This window comes from Dermacentor albipictus, chromosome 6 (assembly GCF_038994185.2).
Source record: "Dermacentor albipictus isolate Rhodes 1998 colony chromosome 6, USDA_Dalb.pri_finalv2, whole genome shotgun sequence".
NCBI classification, from domain to species: domain Eukaryota; kingdom Metazoa; phylum Arthropoda; class Arachnida; order Ixodida; family Ixodidae; genus Dermacentor; species Dermacentor albipictus.
The window spans coordinates 18,055,172-18,071,457 of NC_091826.1; the positions used below are offsets into that span (position 1 = coordinate 18,055,172).

Sequence of the window (16,286 nt, forward strand, 5' to 3'; positions counted from 1 at the left end):
GTGCGGAGAGCAACGCCACCTGGCGGTGTTGCAGGGAACCGAGGTTTGCGTCACATGACCGAACTATCCTCTCTCATTGGCGGAAGCGCACACGTGCGCTTTCACGCACGCTTCAACCAATGAGAGGAGAGTGGTGGAGATCTTAGAAATGCGGGGAAAGAAAGGCCGCCGGACAACACCGAGAGCACGAAACTGAGGAACGAGCTAAGAAAAGTAACAAGAGATGGCGCTTCTTCCAGATATGCGTTACTGAGCGCGTTCGCCGTGGAAATTCGCGTCGCGCGTCTCTTGTCGCACTATGGCGCATAAATACCTACAAGGTGAAGAACGTCGTGTCTTGCAGTTCAGCGTGTTTTAAAGCTGAATAACAACAGTTCAGCTTCCACTGCCAGGTCCACCACGGTGGCTGGGGGACGCGTTCGTCACGGAAATGCGCAGCGCGTCTATTCTCAAGACATCAAACCACACCGCCGGGAATAACGCCAGCGAACTGCGCTGCTTTCAAAGGGGAAGTTTATTGAATATTGCTTCATGTTTACGACCTGCACACTCTTCGTTCTTAACGACATTTCAATGATGTTATGCATAAAGACGCAGTCTGCTAAGCCGCTTAGGACCATACACCATTGCGACGAGAAGCCGAATTGTTCATGGGAAAGGTAACTTGCAGTCATACACAGCCACAGCATTCACTCTAGCACACTTTGCGAGTTTCTGACAAATATTGCTTCGAGGTCTCGTTTTCAAATGCCCAAAAAGAACCGTTCTATATCTCTCCGCAAACAGCAAAAGCTTTTTAGTTCGATATGTCTCCACCATATTCTGAAAAGAATGACGACGCGATATCATAAGTCAAGTCTTGCCTTACTGCGTCTGTGGTAGTATTGGCCTCGAGCTCCACCACTGGAAAAGCTGGCGCCACCATCGGCGTGACGTGCTAGGAGGGATCACGTGGACATAGCGGCCGCGTCGGCTGCTTCGGGCGCGCCGAAGCGAGCTGAAAACGAGTTTAGATTCTTTCGTACGCTGCGGTCCTCATTTAGTGGCGAAATTTTCCCGATTCGAGTGTCTCCTTTACAACGCTTGAAAGCACTACAATAGGTTGTGGCTGCCTTTGAAGGCGCGCAACATGGTAGGCTACTGTTCGGTGCCGCAGGGCCGGACGCACGTAACGGAGGCCGGTGTCAGCCTTATTCACACGTAGCCGCAGGACAAGAAGCTGCGTGAAGCTTGGCTCGCGAAACATAAAACCGGCAAACAGTCATCGGCTACAACTCGGGTATGCAAGCACAGACGCGGGGAAGATTTCTGCTACGGCGCCCAGTCTGCGATGTTCTGAAAACGCGCACTGTGGCGCACGCCCAAGTCAGCTGCCTGACTAATGTCGGGGCGGTTTGGTCTATGAACTTGTCGATGCTATAGATACTGGCAAGTTCAGTGGAGTGGAAAGGCAGCGGTAAGAAGCACATTTAAAGAAAGCATGGCATATGGTCATGTTTGTGTTATGATTAATGCACTGGATTACAAAAAAGGAGCAGCGGGAAATTGCACGCTGAGAACACCGATAAATATACAGTGCGACGCAACTCGAGAAATAGTATTGAAAGATCAAAGAATTTAGAAGACAAAAAAAAAAAGATTGAATCGTCGCGACGGCACATCACAGTCCCCGGAGGCGTCGAAGTCTCTGCAACGAAATTATTTTTGAACAGCTGTGAGCTGTGATAGTGCCCACGCAACAATGGTTGCTTGTATACTGTCAAATGCTCATATTCTGCGGCCTAAAGCTCATGGCACGGTGCGAAAACGCGCGCGCGGTGAAAGCGAAACAGTGCGCGGACAAGCATGCAGACGCGCAGTCGGTCGCTGCGAATCTGCGCGATCGCTGCATTGAGGCTTCGTTCTATTACACTCCATTTAGTAATACAAACACTATAAGAACATATTTCACATAGTTTGTTCTCAGCGTTTACCTACTTTTCACGCAAGAAGCCGGTTCGGGAGACTCCATCGCGGCTACCGCGCGCAGTGGCGTTCACTGTACGTATTCGGTAAAGAGATAGCGTCTGGAAACGATTGTGTGCTTTCAGTTTGTCCAAGATCATTATTTAGACAGTAAGAAACTTCTCTCGTTTCGAAAGTACTTACAGAAATGTCCGGGAGAGCTAGCGCGTGGTGTTTTCAGTGAGCGCTGACAGCAAAACCTATGAGGAGCGCGGCACGTGATCCCTCATACTACGCCAGCGAGGCGCTTCCGATAGATGGCGACTCCGTAACTCCTCGCCGCCAATACTTCGTTTCCTCTGCGTGCTGGGCATGTTGGTACTTGGATAACGTTTCTAGCGCCCAGCGGACGAGAACAGAAAACGTTCACAACACTTACGCTAAATTAATCCAACACTTTATTCCCGGGGTAAAAAAAAACATGACGCAGAAACTCCTGTGGGAGTTGTCTACACGTACGCGTAAGCATTGTGCAACTTGTTCATCTCCACGCAAGACGATGTCATTCTCCATGTTATGGTACTTGATCCGGCGAGTACTAACCACAGTGCTGCGCTAACACGAACTGGTGCGGACGGTGCCGCAAAGAGCATTGATGACGCAAGCAAAGTAGTGCAGGTGGAGGTGCCAGGTGCGCTGACGACGTTCCCATCATTATGAGCCGTCATCGCTCTTAAGCGCCTTATCAATCCGCGTCGAAGCATTATGAACCGTGACCAAACGTACTCAGACGGCGCAACAGCCGCACCAACCGCACCCTGAAAGTGATCTGCGATGTCGACAAAGAGTGCCGACTGCTGATAGCTTCGCGCGCTGTGTTCTCGCCGCTTACTCAGCGTCGAAGAGAGACGTGCCGGTCCGTACCATGAAAGGGACCTGCGAAAGTGGCTAAGTGCGGCGTTTGCCGAGTTCGCAAGCCAGAAAAAGCGCAATAACAAAAATACAGGCGGCGACACCTCCTCGAAGTTCCCGCACCACTTCGCTGTGACGTCATGGATTTTGACAGCATCTTCTATAGGGCTTAGTTTGTTCTTCAACGGTAAAGATGGACTACATTGTGTTCTAAAGGAGCCAAAAAATTGAGCATGGCGAGTTTCGGGAACTTTTGCTGAGCTAGCGTGGCCTACACACAATACAATAGCTTGAAATCCGTGACGTCACAGTGACGAACCGGCGTTGGGGATTCGGCGCGAAACTCAAGAACTGAAAATTTGACCGTTTTTATCTTCTTCTAATAATCAGGATGTTAATTATTTCGAAATAAAGAACAACAGAACTTTCAAAGAACACTTCGTCTGGCTAAACTGATTGAATGGTTTACTTCAATCGATCATCATCAGCAGTGAGCTGATGATGATCGTTGCTTCGTTGCTCGCCGCTTGGTTGGCGTTGAAGCCAGAGGCAGCCCGAAGGTGAATTCGTTCCCTGCTGAGGTCGCCATCTTGAAAGTGATCGTCTTACGGGACGGACGGACAGACGGAGGGAAGGACAGACAGACGGTTTTCTTGTCGGGGAAGCGTAGAAATGCTTACGCATTTAAAGAAAGAGAACTTTATGCACCACGCACAGTAGCACCCCACCTGGCCAACACGCCAGACTGAGCTTTCCCAGAAGGGCGCTTAATTATGCCTAACAGGTCGAAAGACGGGGTGCTTAAGCAGCTTTGTCCACTCCGATTGATAGCCCTGTGCCTCAATAATTTCGCGCACAACTTTATCTCTGTGCCTAGCCGAAACCTCACATTCACCAAACAAACCAGCACAACCGCATTCATGACAGGTGACCGTGATGGTAATCAGATATAATGTGCATCTATTACAGTCTAGCATTTTGTCTACATTTACTTGATATTTCATCTCTTCATTAAAGCCTCCAAAGCTATATGCACAGGTACCTATGCGTGTAGCGACACCGGCTCTGTCACTGTCTTCACTGCTTTTTTCGTTAAACAATACTCTAAACGTTTCTTGCTTCTCACGACTATTGACCGCTTGATACTTCCATCCACTTTGAATCTCAGCGCTTCTGGAAGGTCAATGTTTCCTACGAGTCTCGCTGGTTCATTACCTTCGCATTCCATTAGGGTGTGCTGAGTCGTCTTCGTATATTTGCTGCAGCAGAAACATGCCTCAATCCGTTCCAAACATTTCTACCAGTATGTTTTTGACCCTGTAGGCAACCACCTCGGGTCTCAAATTGCAAGGCACTGCCTTTTGTGTTATCGCTTTCAAATTTATTTCTAGTTATATTTTCTAATTTCTTTCGTGTCATTCTTGTAAATTTCCATGAACACTCTTGTTTCCATCATTTGCATCCAATTCGCTGTCTCTATTCCTCTCCTTTTATTTTTCATGACTCCTTGTTGCCTGCTTACACTTTGAATTACCATGTACTTGTTTGCCAACTTTCTTGACCTCTTCCTCCATTCTGTGTCCACGTTCTTGAGTTACATATGTTTGTGCACATATGGGGTCAATTTATTTTCATCGATGTTTCGGAGTCATTCTTCAAAACTGATATGGATCTGCGTTTCTCTGACTTCAAAAGAGGCCCAACCCATATCAAGCCGCACACCCTCAGTCATGGTTTTATCATGGATATCCAAATTCAAACGGCCTACCGATCCTTGTTTAAGTTCCAACCCCGACAACGTGTCTGATTTTAAGCACAGAATGGCATTTTCGAACATTAGCTCTGTCACCATCACTCTTCTCTAAGCTCCACGCACCAACTCATATTTACAGTAAACACAAGATACTCCATGTTTCACTACTGCTTCATCCCACTTCCTCTTCATTCTTAGATTGTCTAGATGGATGCTTGAGCGGGTCTGTCCTTCGTTTACGTATACTTTCAGGTATTTCTATCGATCGACTATGGGTGTGGGGACTCGCTGTTTAATTGATGTCACGTGCTTACTCGTCCCTTGATTAAAGTACGCAATCCCCGATTTCTCTGCGTACAAGAGACCCCTCCCTGCGTCCTCTGGCGGCCACTCTCAACAGCACGAACAGCAACAACACAATCGGAAACAACAGCAGCAGCTGCTGCTGCTGGCAAACCAGCGGTTACGGCCGAGGCAGAGCGCAGCGGGGCAGTGGAAAAGAATGGGAGGAGAGGTTCGTTCCTGTCGCAATCGCCGAAACGGCAGCGCGACGCACTCCCGAGTGCACTGCACAGCCTCGTAAACAAGCCGCCGTGCTGCCTGCCTGTCCCGAGCGCGCCCACAATGAGCGCGCAATGCGGAGAGTGCGACCCGCACGCCGCCTGGCGGGACAACGGTGCACTGCTCGAGAGACCGCGCGAGCAATCTTTCTTCCGAGCGTTCTTGAAAAACTGCGCAGTTAAAGAGGGGCGTCCGTAAAGAGAATGCGAAGAACGAACGCACACTCGCGTTCTGCGGACTGGTTTATTTGAAGCGAAAACGTCACGAAATATATGGGCTGGCAGCGCCTCCCATATGGACCACATGGGTAGTTATGAACAGAAGACGTTATGGGCCTTTGCTTGCCGAAACCGCGATTTCACTACGAGACACACCGTAGTAGGATGGGAGACTTCGGAATAATTGCTACCACCCGGTTTTGTTTAACGTGCACCTAAATCTAAGTGCAAGATCGTTTTCGCATTCCACCACAGTCGAAATGTGTCCGCCGTGTCCGGGATCGAACCTGGGACATCGAGCTCAGCAGCGCCGACGTCATAGCTACTAAGCTTACCGCGTCGGGTTTCCGGCATGTCGATCACATGCTGTAGATCTCCGGAAACTGTAGACTGTTTGGAAAGAACACAGACGTCGCGCCGTACTCAATTGGGTCCTTATCGCTCAGAAAAACTGGCGGTCCCCCCATGTGACATGCTGACGCTAATGAGTCTATGCTCAGCCGCTCTACCGACGCCACTGCAAGTAACTGCGCCTGGACGGTAGCTTGCTTGGCTTCAGCGTTCGCTAAAATGATATTCCGTCGGCATTGTCTGGAGCTTATTCATAAACAAACGCCGATAGCAAGGAATTTGAACGAAGCCAGCCGTAAGAAACGAAAAGCAGGACAGGAATGAGGAGGAAGAAAATTTAACATTATCTCCCAACTTCACCACCAGAGAGCGCCACCTTCACAAACGAAAACGATGATGATGATAGCAACTTTATTGTACCGCCGGATAAGGAGGCCCCTACTCCCCGTCCCCGGCACACAGGCCTTGGGGACGGGAAACGACTTACGCTAGAGTCGTCACTGAATGACATTTCCTTCATCCCGAGAAAAAACAAAAAACACATGTTGCATCTCATTGACGCGAAGCTTTCGCGACGCGATTACTTAAAAGGTGCAAAATTAAATGGCATGTGCAGATATGTACTTGTCATCTATGCGACGCGTGATTCTAGTGCAATGTTTATTTATGCTTATGCCAGTCAGAACCTTAACGTGATGCAATGTTTATTACGTTTATGGTGCTGTACAGCGTTCGCTATCTGAACCGAAATGCAAACAACTGTTCGTGCGAACGCACACTGCAAGATGTCGCCGTCGTGACGTCACGAGAACGAAGGTGAAGTCTGTCGAGGGGGAAAGAACGGCGACGGCAGATGCATGCTGGCATAAGTACGACGCGAGACAGAGGGGTAGGGTTGACCATTGTTTGTCGCGTTGCATTCCTGATTCCATGGTCTAACGAAACCTGGCACGCGCACGTGCTACGCTATTTGAGCCGAGCTCCTATTCGCCGAGACAGTAGCCACGCTTTCAGTCTGCAGGGGATTGCTATGAAAGCTGGGCTTTCTTAGAGTTCTTTTTTTTTTATTATTTCGCTTCTCCTTCAAATGAGATTTTTCGCCCCAGGGCATTTGGGAATGTTAATTCCAGCCGATTGCACGCGAAGCTATTCAAGACTTATTGCACATAACAGTGTGCCATCTAGAGCCAGGCTCACTGCTTATTATTATTTTTTAACTGTTTTTATACGCCTGACTGGTCATGACATTCTACGTGCGACGACGTACCTCCTTCGTGAACGTTCGCTTGTTCGTTTTGTTGCGTGCATACTGATTGGGATTTGACTTGATTATGCGCAAGTGCAATTACACAGTATTTTGTGTTTACGAGGCATAAGACAGTCGGGGCCCAATGAACGCCTCGTTTTATGCCATATTAATGAAAAAAAAGAAAACAGCAAATGAAGCTTTGGGGCTCCTGCATTGCCTCGCGTCCCTCCTTTCATTTTCCTTCTTTTCCTATTTTGTTGCAGACAGTTTCCAACGTCTTGTACCAACTCTCGGGAGCCGCTGCAATGACGTCACAGCAAACGCCCAGAAGGTATCGGCACGTGTGATAACGTCGATCGATGCAGACTCACAGGTTACGACTTCAGCGATGCCTTTTCGGCAATTAGGATTCACTTGTATGGTCATCTTCTACGCGCTACAGGATCGAATTGTTACGTCATTCGTGAGAACAGTCAATGTGACACGCAGAGTCACAAAACATTAAAGTTCGCGTCCATTGACCGTTACACTGCAGGGAGCCAAGCCATGTAACGGTGCAAATGAGCACCATTCTTTCTCTCTTCTGCAGAATGAATCCTTGAAAATAAAGAGAGGGAAACAAAGAAAAAGAAAAGAAAGACGAATGTTACGCTTCACGTGCTTCGATTCTCGGAGCGAAATGTCGCATCGGCGTTGCCTCTTCACGCCTCTGCCCCGCGGAAACCTCTCGAGCAATCAGCGACGGCGCCATTACGAAACGAGCTCGTTCGTCGCCGGCGTTGCATCAGCCACTCCCGGTGACTTCTCCGGCGCGCATGTCAGCACCCCCTTACTGCGCATGCGAGGAAGAAAATAAAACACTCCCAAGATACCGTTGGGCACGTGAGCCAGCGAAATGAGAGCGGCAACGTGTTTTCCTCTCAAGATACAATGTGAATTTCCATTGCCGGAAACTGCGCGCTGTCCTTGGCCAGAAGGTGTCCTCTCTCCGTTTGTATCTGTGCAACGCGTTGCGGAAGCAAAGCGGTGTGCGCTCATGCGTCGCTGCTGAAAAAATAAATAAAAAGAAGAAGAACGTAGTGCGCCGTGTTCGGATGGGGACGCACATGCCTGAGTGAAAGAATTATATTGTGTCGTCCGGTACGCCAATGTGGCGAGTGCGAGTAATTTGGAGCTGCATAAAATTTGTTAAACTTACTAATCGGAAAAAATATTGAGCTGTTATGCTCTCCCGCTAACGCCACGAACGTCAAACAGAATATAATACAGGAAAGAAGGCGTTTCTATGTGGAACAGCCAGTTAAATTAGTTTCATCGGACTCGGGCAATATGTTTCAATAGCTCGCTAATTTACAGTCTTTGACATCTGACTGGTTCCGCGGCTTTCCTCGCCTCGGGGAACATCTAGACAGAAGCAAAATCCATACTAAGCCGAGCCCGTTTATCTCCAGCTGCAATTCCTTTGTGGAATCGCGCGCTCGCTATTTTTCATAGCCGATAGCATGTTCGGCGTGAATCACCGACATCACAAAAGAACGCAGAAGTGTCATTTGCATATTACCCGGAGCATTATGACTTCATGGCGCGATGGCTTTAAAGCATCGTCTGCTAGCTGTTCCTCGACAGCAGAGGACCTGTTCGGCATGAATTGTCGCGCCGAGGAAGAACACAGCGTCATTTTACAACAACAGCCCCATTGCGAAGCACAGCGCTTCCACCTCTTGCAGCGATTCGGTTGTATAATCGTTAGCTCGCTGATGTCCACAGGGGATGGCTTTTATGCCGTGGATCCGCGCTCCGCGGTACAACACAGCGCCAACCCGAACAATTTCGAGACTACCCCTATTTATTGTTCGGTTTACGGATTCGTCTGCCTTTGTGACAGTGGCATAATTCAGGCTCCAAAACGAACGCTTTCGACTATTTCATGTTTAGAAACAGGCTATAGGGTGATTACTTGTTTCACTTCCACGTAATGGCGCGTAACAGACATTCAGATCAGTTATTTCAATATATCGTCATGGTACATGCTCAGCCATCTGATTGGCTGGAGCAGTTGCTGATCGTCTGCAGCCCTGCACGAGTCTAGAATTACGCAGCCGCCTTGAAACGCGTCTAACTGCATTCGGACATGCCTTGAACAGGAACGTTAAGCGACACACAAACACACACACACAAACAGAGACAGCGCTAACTCAATGCGTGTGTTCGGAGCGCGTTGAATGGATTTGAAAAACAGATGCAAACATGCGACTGGGAGAGGGGGGGTGGGGGGTTCATGGGTAAAGGTGTCTCTACGACTGACTGCCGACAGCTGTTGCGTCCACAATGGTGATCGCGTTTAATGCACAGGAGTTGGTACGCTATGCGCCTGGTTCTGTCTCCGCTTGTCTCCAACATAAGCGACAACACAGGCGTAGAAAAGGCTGGGACAATACGAAACCCGCTTGAGCGGAGCGTTGAATAGATGGCGGGAGCAAAAGCAAACATATGCCCAGCCAGAAAAAGAAGAAAAAAAGAAGAAGAAGAAGTAAAAAGGAAGAAAATGTGTTTAGTGCGTTTCAAGATGGCAGCTGCCTGCTGCCGTATCCAAGCGAAGCAAGTTCTGCCGGATCGAGTGGCGCGAGATGGCATTACGACATTCGGCCAACTGCCTGGATCTCGCATTACGTTTGTGAAACAAACAGCTCCGGTCACCTGTCAGCGGGTTGAAGCGTTGCCAGAAAGCAGACGACAGGTTCGGAAAGAAACAGACGGAGGGCTGACTCGGACGACGGACGCGGAACATGAGACCGGAAACACAAGGCATAGAATAGAGCAGACGAAAATGGCTTTTCATATGCTGGGCATGCAATGTCCGACTGACGTTGATGACGGTCGTTGTCGAGTCGCTTTTTCTTCGTCCTTTTTCCTTCTTCCACAGGAATTATCTTCGAAAAGTACCCCCTTCTGAAGACAGCGCTAGCCATTGACCAAGACAGATCGGTGAGTTGGTTGGTATTGGTAAATGAACTGAGGAAAAAAACGAAAGACAGCAGGTAGCACAGCCCTCCCTCCTTCCTTCGCTTACACAAATGCTTGTGTGTAGGTGCTCTTTTGTCTTTCGTTTCTTGTGATTGTCTATCATGACAAGTCATGAACTTGGAGTTTCTCTTCGAAACCTCAAAGAGAGCTGTGCGCATTGCGTTACACTTATTGTGGTCTCACATGGACCGTTGACAATTCTACCTATCTATCTATCTATCTATCTATCTATCTATCTATCTATCTATCTATCTATCTATCTATCTATCTATCTATCTATCTATCTATCTATCTATCTATCTATCTATCTATCTATCTATCTATCTATCTATCTATCTATCTATCTATCTATCTATCTATCTATCTATCTATCTATCTATCTATCTATCTATCTATCTATCTATCTATCTATCTATCTATCTATCTATCTATCTATCTATCTATCTATCTATCTATCTATCTATCTATCTATCTATCTATCTATCTATCTATCTATCTATCTATCTATCTATCTATCTATCCCATGTGCCACATATCTTTGCTGCTAGTTAGAGAATTACCTTATTTTGTTATAGCGCAAGCTTGACACGGACAACAGAAGGCACATTTGACACAAACAGCGCTGTGGGTGTCAGATGTGCCTTCTGTTGTCCGTGTCAAGCTTGCGCTATAACAAAATAAAATATGCCGTACCAACAAGCCCCGATTGCTATCCTCATAGAGAATTACCTTTCGACAGCGGAGGCAACTGCAGAATGAAATACGTTGCGAAAGGCTATGAGCACTTTTCCGAGTGAATTAGACAAGGACGCCATTGTGAATGCAGGGCCAAAGCCAATTCTCTGACGCCTCGCAGCTGTATATGTTCACGCAATCCCCGCAAAGCAGCTGCCCACCGCAGGACGTATGGCATCCGGGCATTTGTTCGCACTTTGGCGTCAGGGCTGTATCCATACGGTGCGACTCGGAGCCAAGAGGCAGCAAGCGCACTTGCAGCATCTGCCCGATGTACGTCATCATCGCGTTCATCTAATATAGATACCCTGTCTTTTCTTCTTCTCGTCAGACAGCTGTTCTTTGATTAGCAAGATTTCATGCAATGTCCAGGCGTTTGTCCATTCCTTACCTGCACCTAAGTCCCGACATCTCCCTCCGAAGTGCTTTTGCGCCTTATGTCAGACAGACTTCCCTGCTTTCTGTTACCATCTGCAAAGAGACACAAAAATCACGAATTAAATTTTAAAGAAATCATGGAGATTAGCCTTCCAAAACTGCACAGTAGTTTATCAGAGAAGCCGTAGGGGAGGACTCTAGATTAATTTTCATCACGTGGAGTTTTTGCACTACGCCCCTGTCAGAATGCGGTGGCCACGGTAGAGGTGTTACGTAGCGTGTTCTTGTTACGCAGCGCCGCTAAAATAAGCTGATAGATACAACATACGAGGGCCTTGGCGGAGAGCGGGGTATTGGCGCTACAGCAGACGATCATAAAACCGGGTTGGCAACATTACTTTGAGATGCTCAAACCGGTTCACGATGCCGTCATAACGTGTAGCAATGTCTGGTCAAGACAGCTGCGTCTGTAATGTCCTTGTTCGATCATAGAAGAAGGTGTTCTGCTGCATTCATGTAGCAGAACCCTTTCATACAGTAGGACTCAAGCAGGCGATTTTGTCATACCTTTTCCGGAAAAAGTAAAAAGCGTTTACCGATGACGCCAAAAAATTGATCGCGAAATGCGTCACGTCGTATAACGATGCCGTCGGCACCGCTCTTTTCGATCGAAGTATCATATGGGCCAATCTTTAATTATCGTTTTTTTTCCATTAAGAGACACCGAAAAAACGCAGATATGTTTGTGAATGAGCTGCCGGCATGGTGCGGCATCAATTAGTGGCTGCTCTGAACATCCATTTATTCTATATTGATCTCTTTCCTACGAAGTACTCGCCTGTTATCCAAACCTCCGCTAAAAAACCGACACACTGACAAGAGAAATATCATTAATTCCTTGACGCAATAACTAAATAACATTCTTCACGCCTCTCCAAACAAGTGAAAGAAAGCCTGCAAGAATTCAATGAACTTTTACTGAAGATTACGCCAACGTACCCGTTTTCTGCCCTTCTTTACTTGAGCTGAACATGACATTTAATCTTTCCCAGTTCTCCCCCCTCAGGTGACCCTTGCGTAAAGACGTCTCCACTACAATTACACTACCATCCGTTATCGAATTCTGAAATAAGGTTGATGACCCCCCGCTCCCCCAGAGAGAGGAAAAGAGAGAGAGAGAAAGAGTTCTTGTAGACGGAAGATTGTGACTCCTAATTTGCTGCGTTCGTTGGAAATGGCAATATCGCCACGTGTAAAAGAATTACACCTGTGACGCCCGGCTCATCTGCATTGTCATTAACGAACCTCGAGCCGCGGAGCGTTAATGCCATTAGCGTGCGCCCCGCATGACGTGGCCATCAGCCTTCCCCACTCGAACCATAATTGGCAAATTGTACCCGACGTTGTCAGGGCATCTAATGTGGTCGTTTCAAACTACGGCCGGCAAATACAGAATTAAAGCAAGTTCGCGCGGTGCGGCCCTTTGATGCGTGGTTCGTTCCAAGCGGGAAGTATTCGCTCCCTCTACTGCATGCCATCAACAGTTCACGACGAAATGTTAAAACGCTCAACAGTATTATCCCTGGAAGTACTTCGTACTGTACCCAACACATCTCGTTTAGAAGGACGAGCGCACCCCGACGCAGGTGTCAGACAGCGTTCCGTACTTTCACCCGTTCGCTCGAAATTCACTGCAAGGCGAAAGCAGCGCCCGGTATCAACGGGGCCATCAGCACATGGTATCGACGGGGTTCGATAATTCGGCGCCGGCAGCTGGCACTCTCCGCGATGCCTTTCGATCCATCATTCCGATGTTGTCTCGGGCACGGCCTTGAACTTCGCGGGGCGCTCAATCTCAACGACGCTCACTGGCTGTTGACGGCTGTGGCCTTGAACCGAACTCGGCTTAAAGCGTATCATCCCGCAATACGGCTTCGAACGACGTCGGTATCGGAACCGCTCTCCGGTTCCCTCCGGCCATTATAGCTTTTGCTCGTCTCGGCGTTATCTTATAAAGGGTCAGTTACAAGTCCTCCTCTCGTCCTCCGCGGTTCTCGACTTCTCGTGTCTTCCGCCGGTCGCGTTGTTATTTCGGCGCGTCGTTATCCCCTTCATAACACTGCTTGCGTTACGAGATACGACGGCCGCGCGCGAGATAACGACGAAGGCGACAAGATATGCCCGTCCCTCCGGATGGGACGCCCACGAAAACGCGCGAGCGGAGCTATATTCGCTCCTATCTCGACCGAGAAGAGCGCGTTGTTTGCCATCGCGCCACCACTGCGTCCTGCGCCCGCTCGTGTATGTATAGCTCCGGCTCACAACAAACACACGTGCTTCTGTTGACGACGTGTCAAGAACGACCCCCCGACGGCTGTTGGCAAATCGCTTCTTCGGGCGACCTATTCGCAATGGCGACCGAGAGAGAGAGAGAGAGAGCAAGGACAGGAAAGGCAGGGAGGTCAAGCAGAAGAGCACCCGGTTTGCTACCCTACAATGAGGGTGAGGGAAAGGGGCGAGGCCGTCACATTGGCAGTGTATAGGCTAGGGAACTGGGGCCCGTATTTACGAAAAGCTTCTTACGCGGAATCTTTTCGTAAGAGCCGGTGCCAGCCAGTCGCGACGCTGGGCATACGTCATTAGCGAAGCCGAACGGGAAAGGGCAAAGAGCTCTTACGAACGAAACGCTCGTTAGAAAGTGGATTCTGCCGCTGACGCTTGATGATACTCGACGGAAATACTACTGTACGTCGTCGCAGCGTTTGCAGTAGTAACAGCGATGGCTACTGCGATATTACGTGCACTTTGTACTTGGCCCACTAGCGAATGCAGCACGCACTAGAACTGCAAGCACTCCACTTGCAACTTCAGTGCGATGCGGTTAGCAATGCATCGGCCCGAACGCCGGCCGATTTCGTGCCCTGCTGATTGCTGTTGGATCGGCGAGAATAGCGAAACATGGTCGATTGATTCTCAGTTGATTCTCAGTGAATAAAAAAAAAAAAGGCCTTTCAGGATAATAAGGCGAAGCAGAACAAATGGCAGAACAGTTGGAACTTAAGAGGTATTTTTCAATAAATATCGGCATTGAATAAGCAAATATCTACTGTAAAGAAAATTGTGAGTAAGAGAAAGGAGATATTTATGCTGAATTCCTCTTGTCTCGCTCAGAAAATGAGAAATGGCGTGGCGAACCTCTCTGCGGCTGAAACGCACGAGCGCAAACTCCAAGTGGGAGGATGTCCAGAAGTAATTTCCTTTCAACTAAATATCGAGAAATTGTTAGGAAGAAATCTTCTATTCACTCACAAACTAACGTTAGGTAAACCTTTCAGTTCGCTTTTTAGTAAACACCCCGCGACGGGGACATTTCCCTTTTATTTTGTGCAATTCCAAAAGAAGCCGGAAACCACCACGACGTCGCTTATCTTCGCGTTTCTTTCTACTCAGAATAGAGGATGGCATCACGTAGCTTCTGAAGCAACACGAGTCAACCCCGACCTGAAGAACGCCGCTCGGAAATGACTACAATGTTTATCGCCATAGCAGTGGGGCGACATGCGTGCCTCTGTTGACGCGTCAAGCACGATGTCGACGACAGGCTGACTGTATATTCCCGTTTTTCTTTAGGCTGACTGCGACGAATTGCAGATGCTGTCCCGATGCGCATAGGTTCAAGCCAAAGATAAAGCTAACGACGTACGACCAGAGACACAAGCAAAGAAAGAAAGAAAAAAGAAAGCTAATTAATAAGTGAGCCGGAGAAGTCGTACCGTGCCCGTCTTCGCACCACCGATGGGCTGCCGACCCCAGCAGCATGTTTAATCGACCCGAACACTCCACGGCGGACCGGTATTACTAATCGATACTCGGAGAGAGCGTCAGGGTTTCGGTCGGACCGGTCAGCGCCTGCGGACGAACCTCGTCAACCGGCGACATCTGCTCGTCGCGAGAGAGTGGGGTGGAGGAGATAGGAACTTGACCGTGTTTGGCCTCGCCGCGTCTAATTTACAGCTGCTCGCATGTTGTTGGTTTGACGTGCGTACAACGCTCGTGAAACGTTCTCGGAATGGCAACTCGGGAAGCGACAGGTGTTGATCTCCCTGCGTCAGGTGATGAGTGCAGAATTATACGCCTGTCTGAAAACAGGCGAAGTGTCCTACACGATACTATTGATACTGTAACAGATTGTACGCTGCCTGTCACGCTCTGCAAGTCAAGCCCGACGTGGCTTTGGCAGGCCTGATGAATGTAGTACGTTTTCTAGAAATAATAAAAGAGTTTATTATTATTATTATTATTATTATTATTATTACTAAAAGTGCATATAACCATGTCATCATTATCATAATCATCATCAGCAGCAGCAGCCTTTTCTTACGTCCCTGCAGAACGATGGTTTCTCCTATCGATCTCCAATTACCCCTGTCTTGTGCCCACTGACACCATCTTATATATATGCCTTTGAATTTCCTCGTTTAATCGCACCAGCTAATGCGCGGCCGTCCTCGACTGCGCTTCCCCGCTCTTGCCACCAAATCTGTAACTCTAATCGACCACCGGTTACACGGCCTTACGTTACATTACATGGCCTACCTAACTCCACATTTCTTTTCCTCTTAATGTCAGCTAGAATATAGGCTATCTCCATTTGGTCCCTGATCCACAACTGCTCTTCGCCTGTCTCTTAGCGTTACCCCTGACACTTTGTCGTACAATCGCTCTCTGTGCGGTCCTTAACATGTTCTCGATCAGCTTTGTTAACCTCCAAGTTTCTGCCCCATATGTTAGCACCGGTAGAATGCAATGATTGTACAGGTTTCTTTTCAAATATAGCGGTATACTATACCGGTCATGATTTGGTAATGCATGCGGTATGGGCTCCAATCAATGTTTATTCCTTTGTAAATATCCTTCTCATGATGAGAGTCCACTGTGAGTAATTGACCTATATAAACGTACTCATGCACAGACTCTAGAGGCTGACTGGCGATGCTGAATTCTCGTTCCCTTACCAGGCTATTGAACATTATCTTTGTCTTCTCCATATTAATCTTCTACCCTACCTTTACACTTCTTCACTTAAGGCCTATAATAATTTGGTGCAATTCACCGCCAGTGTTGCTGAACAAGTCAATTTCATCTGCGAACCGAATGCTGT

At 48.2% G+C, this 16,286-nt stretch overlaps 1 long non-coding RNA gene across 1 annotated transcript in view; it reads right to left on the reverse strand.

Annotated features, from left to right (window-relative positions):
- Positions 1-16,286, reverse strand: part of LOC135914430 (uncharacterized) — a 391,576-nt gene that overhangs the window by 212,979 nt on the left and 162,311 nt on the right. The window contains exon 2 of the long non-coding RNA XR_011506934.1: positions 11,139-11,218. This is a non-coding gene — a long non-coding RNA (uncharacterized lncRNA). The remainder of the gene's footprint in view (positions 1-11,138; positions 11,219-16,286) is intronic.